Below are 11231 nucleotides of genomic sequence, written 5' to 3'. Positions count from 1 at the left end.
TTTCTCCCTCTTTGGATGTCCATAAATACCTTTGTCTGAAATGTTAAGGCCCAAGCTTCAAAAACATTCATCAAAATGTCATCTGTAAGCTGGAGCCTTGGGCATGCAAAATGAATACCTGTGTGCCTAGTTGCCAGCCGACTGTGAAAACATGGGAATTGCATTTTGACAGTTGCACTACCCCGGAATCCTGTGGTGGAAACAAGTGAAACTAAGGACCCCAAAAACTCCTAAGGATAGGGAGCCCCCCCATTACAGAAATGCAATACTTGTCTAGCTGGCAGAATTAAAAGAAGTTTTACTAGGTAGAAAAAATGGTTTACATTCAGAATTAGCAACATGGGACTGGTAGCAGCTGATCTTACATTATATCCTATGACTTTTTTTTTTCTTTTTTTAATTTTTCTGATTTGTATAGACCTTACATATATAATGACAGAAGCCAAACAAATGCATTTGCACCTGATCTGTAAGTGGGAATGAGTGATGGGCAACACTGAAAAGTTTAGTTCAAGTAAACATCTAAAAATCATGAATGTGTGTCTGAATCTGCATCCAAACCTCTTTGGGTATACAGTTATTTGACCACTTAGAAATGAATGGCCATGCAGTGCTCAGATATTTATGTTAGGTACTCAGAGGACTTCAGGACTGAGCAACATAAAAATACAAAGGACCAGATTGTGGGCAGCCTGTGCAGGGACAGAAAGGGGAGAAACTTGTTCCTTTACATCCTGGTGCAGCCTTCCTTGCATCTTGGTCTGTGGAGATAGGTGGAGGTAGTTATTTACCTCCACCTATCTCTGTTTACTATTGGGATGATAATCTCCCAAGAACAGACTTTGTCATAGAGCTGGTGGAAACTTAGAATTTCCATTCTGCAGATTCCAGTTCCATTCTGATTTGGAATGATATCTAGAAAATTCCAAAATTTCCTGTGGACAGGAAACTCTGAAAAAATTTCAGTTTGGAAAAATCAGAACATTTTTCTTCAGTGGCCAGCTGCCTGCAGTAGGGGACAGCTGTGGGAATCCCCCCAGAATCGGGGGTGTCTCCTGTTGTGCAACAAGGAGCCTGAAAGCTCTGAGAGCCTCAGCTTCAGTTGGGGCTGCTTGGCTTCCATGTATGGCAGGGCTAGAGTGCCACTGCTAAAGAAACTGCTTCTGAGAACAAGTGACTGTCTGATCAGGAAGCGATCAAGATCCAGGGACAGTATTTGTCATTCGTTTGTGAAGGTATAATGGTAGCGTTGATAATGACCCCTGTCATGAGAGGTATTGCATTTGGATCTCTGACCCGGATTATGTGTTGAGACTGCACCGTAAAGTTTCAGTTGCTTGCCAGTGTTTCTGCATGTCACACTATTATTGTGCACTTGTACATACACACAGAATTATGGTGCTGTATTGGCTGCATAAGCTTATTGGCTGGGTAGTGCTCTGGTTCCTCCTGGTATGGCCTGCTGCCGCCCTTGGACCAGACAGCGGAGTGGAGCAGATGCAGCAGTGGACAGAATTCCAACTATGGAATCCAGCACAAAAAGCTGGGCCCCAGGATTTTTCCAGTTTGTGGGTCTCTGCAGCCCCATCTCTGAGACATAAGGTACCAGGACTCTGCCTTCCAACTCCCTGCCTTATAGGTGATGTCAGTAGCTGCAGCCCATGAAGCTCACTGTGGACCCTGTGGGGTGATATTTAGGGGGTGGGGAGTTTCCATGAAGAAGAGGGAGTGGGAAGGAGGCACACACTGGGGGATTTCTAGGAAGGAGTGGGAGATTTGGGGTTGAGGGAGTTCCTAGCAACCAAGGTGGTGTGTGTAGAAAGCGGAGACCTGAGGAGAGGTGAGGTGTTTTTAGGGTGCTGAGGCAAAGAAGGGGAAGGCAGCAGATACCGGGGGAGGGCATCATGGGCAAGTTTAATAGGGAATGAGGGTGGCTGAGTAGTGGAGGTTCATTAACAGTACGACTAAAATGCGGTCTCCACTTTGTCCTGCCAGCCCAGCCACTGAGCTGAAAATGTGGCAAAACAACCTTTAACTTGAGTTTTGGGACCTAACTTTTAGAGCACACTCAAAAAGGAAAACAAATATAATAATAAATATTGAACTATTTGTTTTGAAATATTTTCACATATTCTTGAATGAAAGAAATTGCATCTGCTGTTTTATTCTTCTTATGGGAGAGGATCTCTTGGTCCCCTCTACATTTGTACAGGTTTGCACATTTAGATTCCTCAGAAGCAGTTGGTGGCAAAAAGGCTATCCAAGAAAATACAAAAGTCTACTTCCTGCTGCATCTGTCCCGAAGATTCTCTCATTCTCTTGGCCCCAGAGTTGGTAGTGGTGCTTTTTCAATCTGTGACTGCCAGGGTTGCTTTTGTAACTCTTCATATCTAGGAATGAAACCACCCTTCCTGAAAAAGCTCCACCTGCTCCAAAAACCAGCAGCTTGTTTGCCTAGCTTCACAAGTTGTCATGAACACACCACCCTAGCTTTCTAATCTCTACATTGACTCCCCATTGAATACAGGCACCAGTTCAAGATCTCTGTCATGTAACTCAAAACCCTCCATAGGATGGGCCCTAGCTACCTGAGAGAGTGCCTTCCGTTCCTGACCACGCAGTCCGATGATAGCTATGTTCTACTGAAACCGCAAAACTGTAGAGAGAGATTCGCGCATCAGAGACAGAACCTTCAAGAGCTGGACCTAGAGGATGGAACTCACTCCCACAAGCGACAAGAATGACCACACAACTAACCACTTTCCACAGCTAAATGCAGAACATATGACAGTTTTCTCTGTTTCTATACAGGCATACAAAAGACTCCCACACATACAAACACTTAAACACCATATGGACTATTCAAGCTATTTCTCTTGTAGACTGGAAGAGGGGAAAATAATGCATAATTTAAGTACTTGGAAGGCACTCAGATACTGTGGAGTTGGGGTCTGTAAGCCAACCTAGGCCTGAAAACCTTCAGAGAAAAAGCTGTACAAGAATTCCAAGATAAGATCAACTTTTCAGCTGAAAACCTAGTGCAAGAGTTACCATATTTCTGACCAGAATAAAAGATACGGGTTTAAAGAATACAACAAAGTCAGGTGTGGGAACAGCAAGAATGCCCTGCCAGATTGCCTTTGCAGAATGAGAATTCAGATTTGCCCTATTCCTGAAATACCACCTCAAAGATCTCTTCAACTCTCTGGAGGGACTATAACAGTCTGGAGGATATTTAATGCCACAAGTCAGGATGAATGTCATAAAAAAAAAAGGGAAGGGTAACCACCTTTCTGTACACAGTGCTATAAAATCCCTCCTGGCCAAAGACAAAACCCTTTCACCTGTAAAGGGTTCAGAAGCTAGGATAACCTCGCTGGCACCTGACCAAAATGACCAATGAGGGGACAAGATACTTTCAAATCGGGAGGGGGGAACTAAGGTTTCGTCTGTCTGTGTGATGCTTTTGCCGGGAGCAGATCAGGAATGCAGTCTCAGAACTTCTGTTAGTTAGTAAGTAATCTAGCTAGAAATGCATTAGATTTCCTTTTGTTTAATGGCTGGTAAAATAAGCTGTGCTGGAGGGAATGTGTATTCCTGTTTTGTGTCTTTTTGTAACTTAAGGTTTTGCCTAGAGGGATTCTCTGTGTTTTGAATCTGATTACCCAGTAAAGTATTTACAATCTTGATTTTACAGAGGTGATTCTTTTACCTTTTCTTTAAATAAAATTCTTCTTTTAAGAACCTGATTGATTTTTCATTGTTCTTAAGATCGAAGGGTTTGGGTCTGTGTTCACCTGTACCAGTTGGTGAGGATTATTATCAAGCCTTCCCCAGGAAAGGGGGTGTAGGGCTTGGGGGGATATTCTGGGGAAAGACGTCTCCAAGTGGTCTCTTTCCCTGTTCTTTGTTTAAAACGCTTGGTGGTGGCAGCATACGGTTCAAGGACAAGGCAAAGTTTGTACCTTGGGGAAGTTTTTAACCTAAGCTGGTAAGAATAAGCTTAGGGGGTCTTTCATGCAGGTCCCCACGTCTGTACCCTAGAGTTCAGAGTGGGGAAGGAACCTTGACAATGGAGTTGTGATAAGATCTTATCAATTTACAGAGCTGACTGAGTGTGAAGCAGGGTCAGAGCGTCTAGCTTGTGTTCAGTTAAAGTTTGTCGTCAGAACTTGTTGGACTTTTGAGTATTCTTATTTTGTTCTGAAATGAAGAGGGAAATTGTGCTGGCTGATACTGCCTCACTTCTGAGTTCTGTCTAATACAGCTGCAGTCACACAGGCCGCCTCTGTTCCCCACTCCTACTTGCACTACCGCATGACAGCTGACAGGCAGGGGGAAGAGGAAGAAGGAGGAGGCTGCAGCAGCATCTGTGGTATGTGCTATGTGGTAGCTGGGGAAGGTGATGCAGGGTGCAGCTTCATCTCTGTGGCATGGTTCATGTAGGCAGAGGTCTGGTTCTTCCACACTTCCAAGAAACCTCATCATCCTCCCAGAAAATTTCTCTGTAGCCCTGCGGGACAGTCCGACTCTGCTTCCATCACTGGCTTACATCAAAGCAAAAACCCGAAACATCATTGGACTCCAGCAAGTCCCTGCTCAGCTAAACTAACAGATGCTGCAAATTTTTGGAGGGATTAATGTATCTGTTTCTCAATCACTCGCTGTACCCAAGGGGCAAAGTTGACCCCTTGTGGTGTGAAGTCAATAACCTTGCTTCTCGTACACTACGGGCTAGATTCATAAAGGGAGTTAGGTGCCTAACTGCACGTTAGGGGACCAGCTTCAACAAGAGAGACCCACATCAGGATGCCCAATAGCCCAGGAGTTACAGTAATCACCTGAGAGATGGGAGACCCATGCTCTAATTCAGGGGTTCTCAAGCTTCATTGCACCATGACCCTCTTCTGACAACAACAATTAGTACACGACACCGGGATGGGGGGGACTGACGCCTGAGCCTGCCCAAGCCCTGTCACCCCAGGGCAGGGGACAAAGCCAAAGCCCTACTGCCCCAGGCCGGGGGGCCAAAGAGCTTCAGCCCCAGGCTGGGGGCCTGTAACCTTAGCCCTGCTGCCCAGGCCTGAAGCCCTCAAGCTTGGGCTTTGGCCCTAGGTCCAGAAAGTCTAAGCCAGCCCTGGCAACCCCAGGTCGTGACCCACAGTTTGAGAACCACTACTCTAATTCTTTCTTCTCCCGCAGGTAGGTGGGGGAATTGAACTCAGGTCTCCCATATCCTGGCTAAGTAACCTAATCACTGGACTAACGGTTATAGAGGAGGCAGTGTCCTCCCTCCACCAGCACTCGCATAAGAAATGCCTTAGGTGCTTGGCTCTAGGAGAGAATTTACAGGTGTTTATAACGCTTGCCGATATAGGTGTCTCCCTCCAGCTCAGATTTAGGTGCCAAGCCCCCTGAGAGGGGTGGGGCTTAAGAGACAACCCTTTTGTTTGCCCCTCCCATCGTCTAGCTTAGGTGGCTCCCTGTTCAGTGTCCTGGCTCTTAGGTGCCTAAGAATGGGATTCACATCTCCCTCCATTCATTGTATAGGGAGCCTGGGTATCTAACTCAGGCTTTGTGAATCCCAGTGGTTTTCTAGTTGCCTAAAAGTTAGGCATTGCAACGGTCAGTCCCTTTGTGAATCTATGTTCTGCTGTCATGGCCAAGTGGTACAAGTTAGGTATGGCAGAAGATATATATTCTAGTCTGTCTGAGAAAACGAGACTCGGCCATTAGTTTGTTCTTGTGCTTATCTGTTGTGTGTGATAGAAATAAAACAAGTTGTGGTTAATTTTCTTTATTGTAAATTATTTCCCACATCCTGTGATGTACTGGTCAGTTTGATGTGTGTCATCTTTGAGCTGCATTAAGTAGGCGCAGTTGGTCTGGTTCAAAGTAGCAGAACAGTTGCTTTAACTTTATCTTCTCTGAAGTCATAGTGAAAAGGGAATATCTGGCTAACCAGACGGTGACTCTCAATGGACATTCTGAATCTGTGAGCTGAGAGGTTTCTGGACAGATGCATAGAGCCGAGAACAGGTGGGTTGTCATAGTAAGAGGAACAATAGGAAGTTAGGAATCAAGGCAGAATGAGGCTTGCTTTTGGCTCTTATGATTTATTACTTTTACAATGTGATTCTGTTATATTTTGGTTTGCACAACATGTCCATCATGGTGATATCTGAGCACCTTTCAGAGATGCATGAAGTGATGTGACTGGTTTCTGTCACGTACGTTGCCGTCTGTACTTCTGTCTTCTCTCAAGGTGTAAATGTGTCTATGGATTTTATTGTTATGCACTGGTATGCTTGTATTCGTTATGGCAAAGTCTAAAAGGTGCATCTTGCACTCGGGATGGAAAGTAGGGAGAATTGAGGTGTCTTAAATCAAACGTTGAGACAGCTCTGGGTCCTACACAGACTTAAACCAAATGTAATTAGGTCATTCTGTTTATTGTTCTCAGACAATATAGTTTTAAAAAATAAATATAGGTGACTCATAAACGCGCATGGAATAGTGCGTATAACCCAAGTGAGTATTGGCTTAAAACAATTTCTGATTAATAGTTTTCTTGGTCCATGTACAAGGAGTTGATGGGATCAGATCAGTTTCCAGTGGACAGGTGTTAATGCCATAACAAATAATCACAGCTAACTTTAATTTGCAATGGCACTTTTATCACCAGTCTTGGTAGAAAAGCCAAGTACTGAAAGAGTACAGTGAATACTATTCTGTGATACCTTCTCAGCCATTCCCAGAGGGAGGGAGTTAGGACACGTCTACACCAGAAACTTTTAGCCAGGTAGTAATATTGCTTAGGGTTGTGATATTTTACAACATTTTTATAATGGCAAAAACCCTAGGGAAATTGGTATGAACTATACCAACAAAACTACAGTTATTGCTGGTAGAAGCTGCGTCTACCCTAGGAGGGTTTGCTGGTAGAGCTCCACCAGCCACTCTTTTCTAGTGTAGACTAGACCTCATTCATCTGTAAAATGGGGTGTCACGGGGTGTCAAGGTTCCTCTCCCACTCTGAACTCTAGGGTTCAGATGTGGGGACCTGCATGAAAAACCTCCTAAGCTTATCTTTACCAGCTTAGGTCAAAAACTTCCCCAAGGTACAAAATATTCCCCCCGTTGTCCTTGGACTGGCCGCTACCACCACCAAACTAATACTGGTTACTGGGGAAGAGCTGTTTGGACGCGTCCTTCCCCCCAAAATACTTCCCAAAACCTTGCACCCCACTTCCTGGACAAGGTTTGGTAAAAAGCCTCACCAATTTGCATAGGTGACCACAGACCCAAACCCTTGGATCTGAGAACAATGAAAAAGCATTCAGTTTTCTTACAAGAAGACTTTTAATAAAAATAGAAGTAAATAGAAATAAAGAAATCCCCCCTGTAAAATCAGGATGGTAGATATCTTACAGGGTAATTAGATTCAAAAAACATAGAGAACCCCTCTAGGCAAAACCTTAAGTTACAAAAAAGATACACAGACAGAAATAGTTATTCTATTCAGCACAATTCTTTTCTCAGCCATTTAAAGAAATCATAATCTAACACATACCTAGCTAGATTACTTACTAAAAGTTCTAAGACTCCATTCCTGGTCTATCCCTGGCAAAGACCAGCATACAGACAGACACAGACCCTTTGTTTCTCTCCCTCCTCCCAGCTTTTGAAAGTATCTTGTCTCCTCATTGGTCATTTTGGTCAGGTGCCAGCGAGGTTACCTTTAGCTTCTTAACCCTTTACAGGTGAGAGGAGCTTTCCCCTGGCCAGGAGGGATTTCAAAGGGGTTTACCCTTCCCTTTATATTTATGACACGGGGGGTCTCTCATCACTAGGGCACCTCCTACTGGATGCTCTGGGGATTAGCTCTTTTCAGTTTTGATGCCCCCTTCTGCCACTCATTGCATGCCCTGATGGCTCTCTTTCTTACTTTCTGGATGCTCTCTTCCATGGCTTGGCCCTCCAGCCAGGTCACTAAGTGGTTTTCCCCCTTCCAGGGTATCAAAGTCTTTGCCTACAAACTGTCTTAGGCAGTCTTCCCATTCACTGCTCCAACTGTGCCACTTCCCCAGTGGCTGGTAGGGAACCCAGGCCCACCCTCTACTCCAGGTCCCAGCACAGGGACCCGTTAATCAGCAGCTAAGATCTGTATCGTCTTAAACTTTGCTGTCATTTCACTTAGCCTTTTCCTACACCCTGTCCTTTCCTCCTCTCTCTAATGTTTAGAGAGTGGCTGCAGGCTCCCTCACTGCAGCCGTCTTTTGCTGGCAGCTTCCTGACTTTCTATTAGCCCCCACCTGTTCCTTCTCAGTTGGCTCCATCATGGTTTGTTTAATTCCCCTCAGCTGTGACCTAGATGGTTAATTGGCCCCTTTCCAGCCTCATTAACCCCTTCTAGGCTAGTGTGGGGGGGTAATAGCACTTCCCTACCTCATTGGGGTGTTGTGAGGATAAATGCATTAAAGAATTATGAGGCACTCAGATATTATGGTAACTGGGCCATATAAGTACCAGAGCTTCCAGAACAGGTTTGAGACATGGTATTGTGGTAATGTGGGGGAAGCTTTCAGACCAGTGCCTATTGTGCAGATAAAAGTCTTCAGTCTCCAAGGGTACCAGCCCTGCACCTTTTATCAGCACTAAATTCATTTTTAAAAAATTTAAAAGTGGCATTTTTCTGTTGAGGCATCAATGCCAATCAAAGGAATGAAATACAGAATATTTATTATTATGGCTTCAACAGTGTTCTAGCTACTATAATCAAGAAAATGTTAGTGAAATACACTGTGTAGCAGTAAATGATGCTAGAGCTAGTTCCATTGTAAAAACTCTATTTTTGGTTGCAATTTTCCCTGTGGTGGGGAAAACAGCACAGCGGCCCAACACTGTAGCATTTAATTTCAGAAAGGGGAACTATACAAAAATGAGGAAGTTAGTTAAACAGAAATTAAAAGGTACTGTGCCAAAAGTGAAACCCCTGCAAGCGTCATGGAAACTTTTTAAAGACACCGTAATAGAGGCTCAGATTAAATGTATACCCCAAATTAAAAAACATAGTAAGAGAACCAAAAAAGTGCCACTGTGGCTAAACAACAAAGTAAAAGAAGCACTGAGAGGCAAAAAGGCATCCTTTAAAAAGTGGAAGTTCAATCCTAGTGAGGAAAATAGAAGGGAGCATAAACTCTGGCAAACGAAATGTAAAAATAGAATTAGGAAGGCCAAAAGAATAATTTGAAGAACAGCTAGCCAAAGATTCAAAAAGTAATAGCAAAAATTTTTTTAAGTACTTCAGAAGCAGGAAGTCTGCTATACAACCAGTGGGGCCATTGGACGATTGAAATGCTAAAGGAACACTCAAGGATGATAAGGCCATTGCGGAGAAACTAAATGAATTCTTTGCATTGGTCTTCATGGCTGAGGATGTGAGGGAGATTCCCAAACCTCAGCCATTCTTTTTAGGTGACAAATCTGAGGAACTGTCGCAGATTGAGGTGTCATTAGAGGAGGTTTTGGAACAAATTGATAAACTAAACAGTAATAAGTCACCAGGACCACATGGTATTCATCCAAGAGTTCTGAAGGAACTCAGTTATGAAATTGCAGAACTACTAACTGTAGTCTGTAACCTATCATTTAAATCAGCTTCTGTACCAAATGACTGGAGGATAGCTAATGTGCCAATTTTTAAAAAGGGCTCCCGAGGTGATCCCAGCAATTACAGGCCAGTAAACCTGACTTCAGTACAGGCAAACTGTTTGAAACTATAGTAAAGAACAAAGTTGTCAGACACATAGATGAACATAATTTCTTGGGAAAGAGTCAACATGTTTTTTGGAAAGGGAAATCATGGCTCACCAATCTATTAGAATTCTTTGAGGGGGTCAACAAGCATGTGGACAAGGGCGATCCAGTGGATATAGTATACTTAGATTTTCAGAAAGCCTTTGACAAGGTCCCTCACCAAAGGTTCTTAAGCAAAATAAGCTGTCATGGATTGGTAACTGGTTAAAAGATAGGAAATAAAGGGTAAGAATAAATGGTCAGTTTTCAGAATGGAGAGAGATAAATAATGGTGTCCCCCAGGGGTCAGTACCGGGCCTAGTCCTATTCAACATATTCATAAATGATCTGGAAAAAGGGGTAAACAGTCAAGTGGCAAAATTTGCAGATGATACAAAACTACTCAAGATAGTTAAGTCCCAGGCAGACTGCAAAGAGCTACAAAAGGATCTCTCAAAACTGGGTGACTGGGCAACAAAATGGCAGATGAAATTCAATGCTGGTAAATGCAAAGTAATGCACATTGGAAAACAACAATCTCAACTATACATATAAAATGATGGGGTCTAAATTAGCTGTTACCACTCAAGAAAGAGATCTTGGAGTCATTGTGGATAGTTCTCTGAAAACGTCCACTCAGTGTGCAGCGGCAGTCAAAAAAGCAAACAGAATGTTGGGAATCATTAAGAAAGGGATAGATAATAAGACAGAAAATATATCGCCTCTATATAAATTCATGGTATGCCCACATCTTGACTATTGTGTGCAGATGTGGTTGCCCCATCTCAAAAAAGATATATTGGAATTGGAAAAGGTTCAGAAAAGGGCAACAAAAATGATTAGGAGTATGGAACGGCTGCCATATGAGGAGAGATCAATAAGACTGGGACTTTTCAGCTTGTAAAGGAGACGACCTGGGGGGATCTGATAGAGGTCTATAAAATCATGACTGGTGTGGAGAAAGTAAATAAGGAAGTGTTATTTATTCCTTCTCATAACACAAGAACTAGGGGGTCACCAAATGAAATTAATATGCAGCAGGTTTAAAACAAACAAAAGGGAGTATTTTTTCATACAATACACAGTCAACCTGTGGAACTCCTTCCCAGAGGATGTTGTGAAAGCCAAGACTATAACATGGTTCAAAAAAGAACTAGATACGTTTATGGATGATAGGTCTATCAATGGCTATTAGCCAGGATGGACAGGGATGGTGTCCTTAGCCTGTTTTTGTGAGGTGATGGTCTGTCCAAGACAGCAGCTGCATTGTGATGACTTTTATGTTGACCTGTAGGCCCAAGATCAGGTCCAGGGCAGGACTAGCTGTGTGGGATTGGATATTTGTAATTATTCCAAATCCAAGTATTAACCTCAGAAAATTCAGAGTAAAGGTTAACCTTACAAGAAATCAAAACTTGTTTAAGTTTGGAAGT

Source organism: Eretmochelys imbricata, chromosome 1, assembly GCF_965152235.1.
Source record: "Eretmochelys imbricata isolate rEreImb1 chromosome 1, rEreImb1.hap1, whole genome shotgun sequence".
Lineage (NCBI taxonomy): Eukaryota > Metazoa > Chordata > Testudines > Cheloniidae > Eretmochelys > Eretmochelys imbricata.
This window is presented reverse-complemented; position numbering follows the sequence as displayed.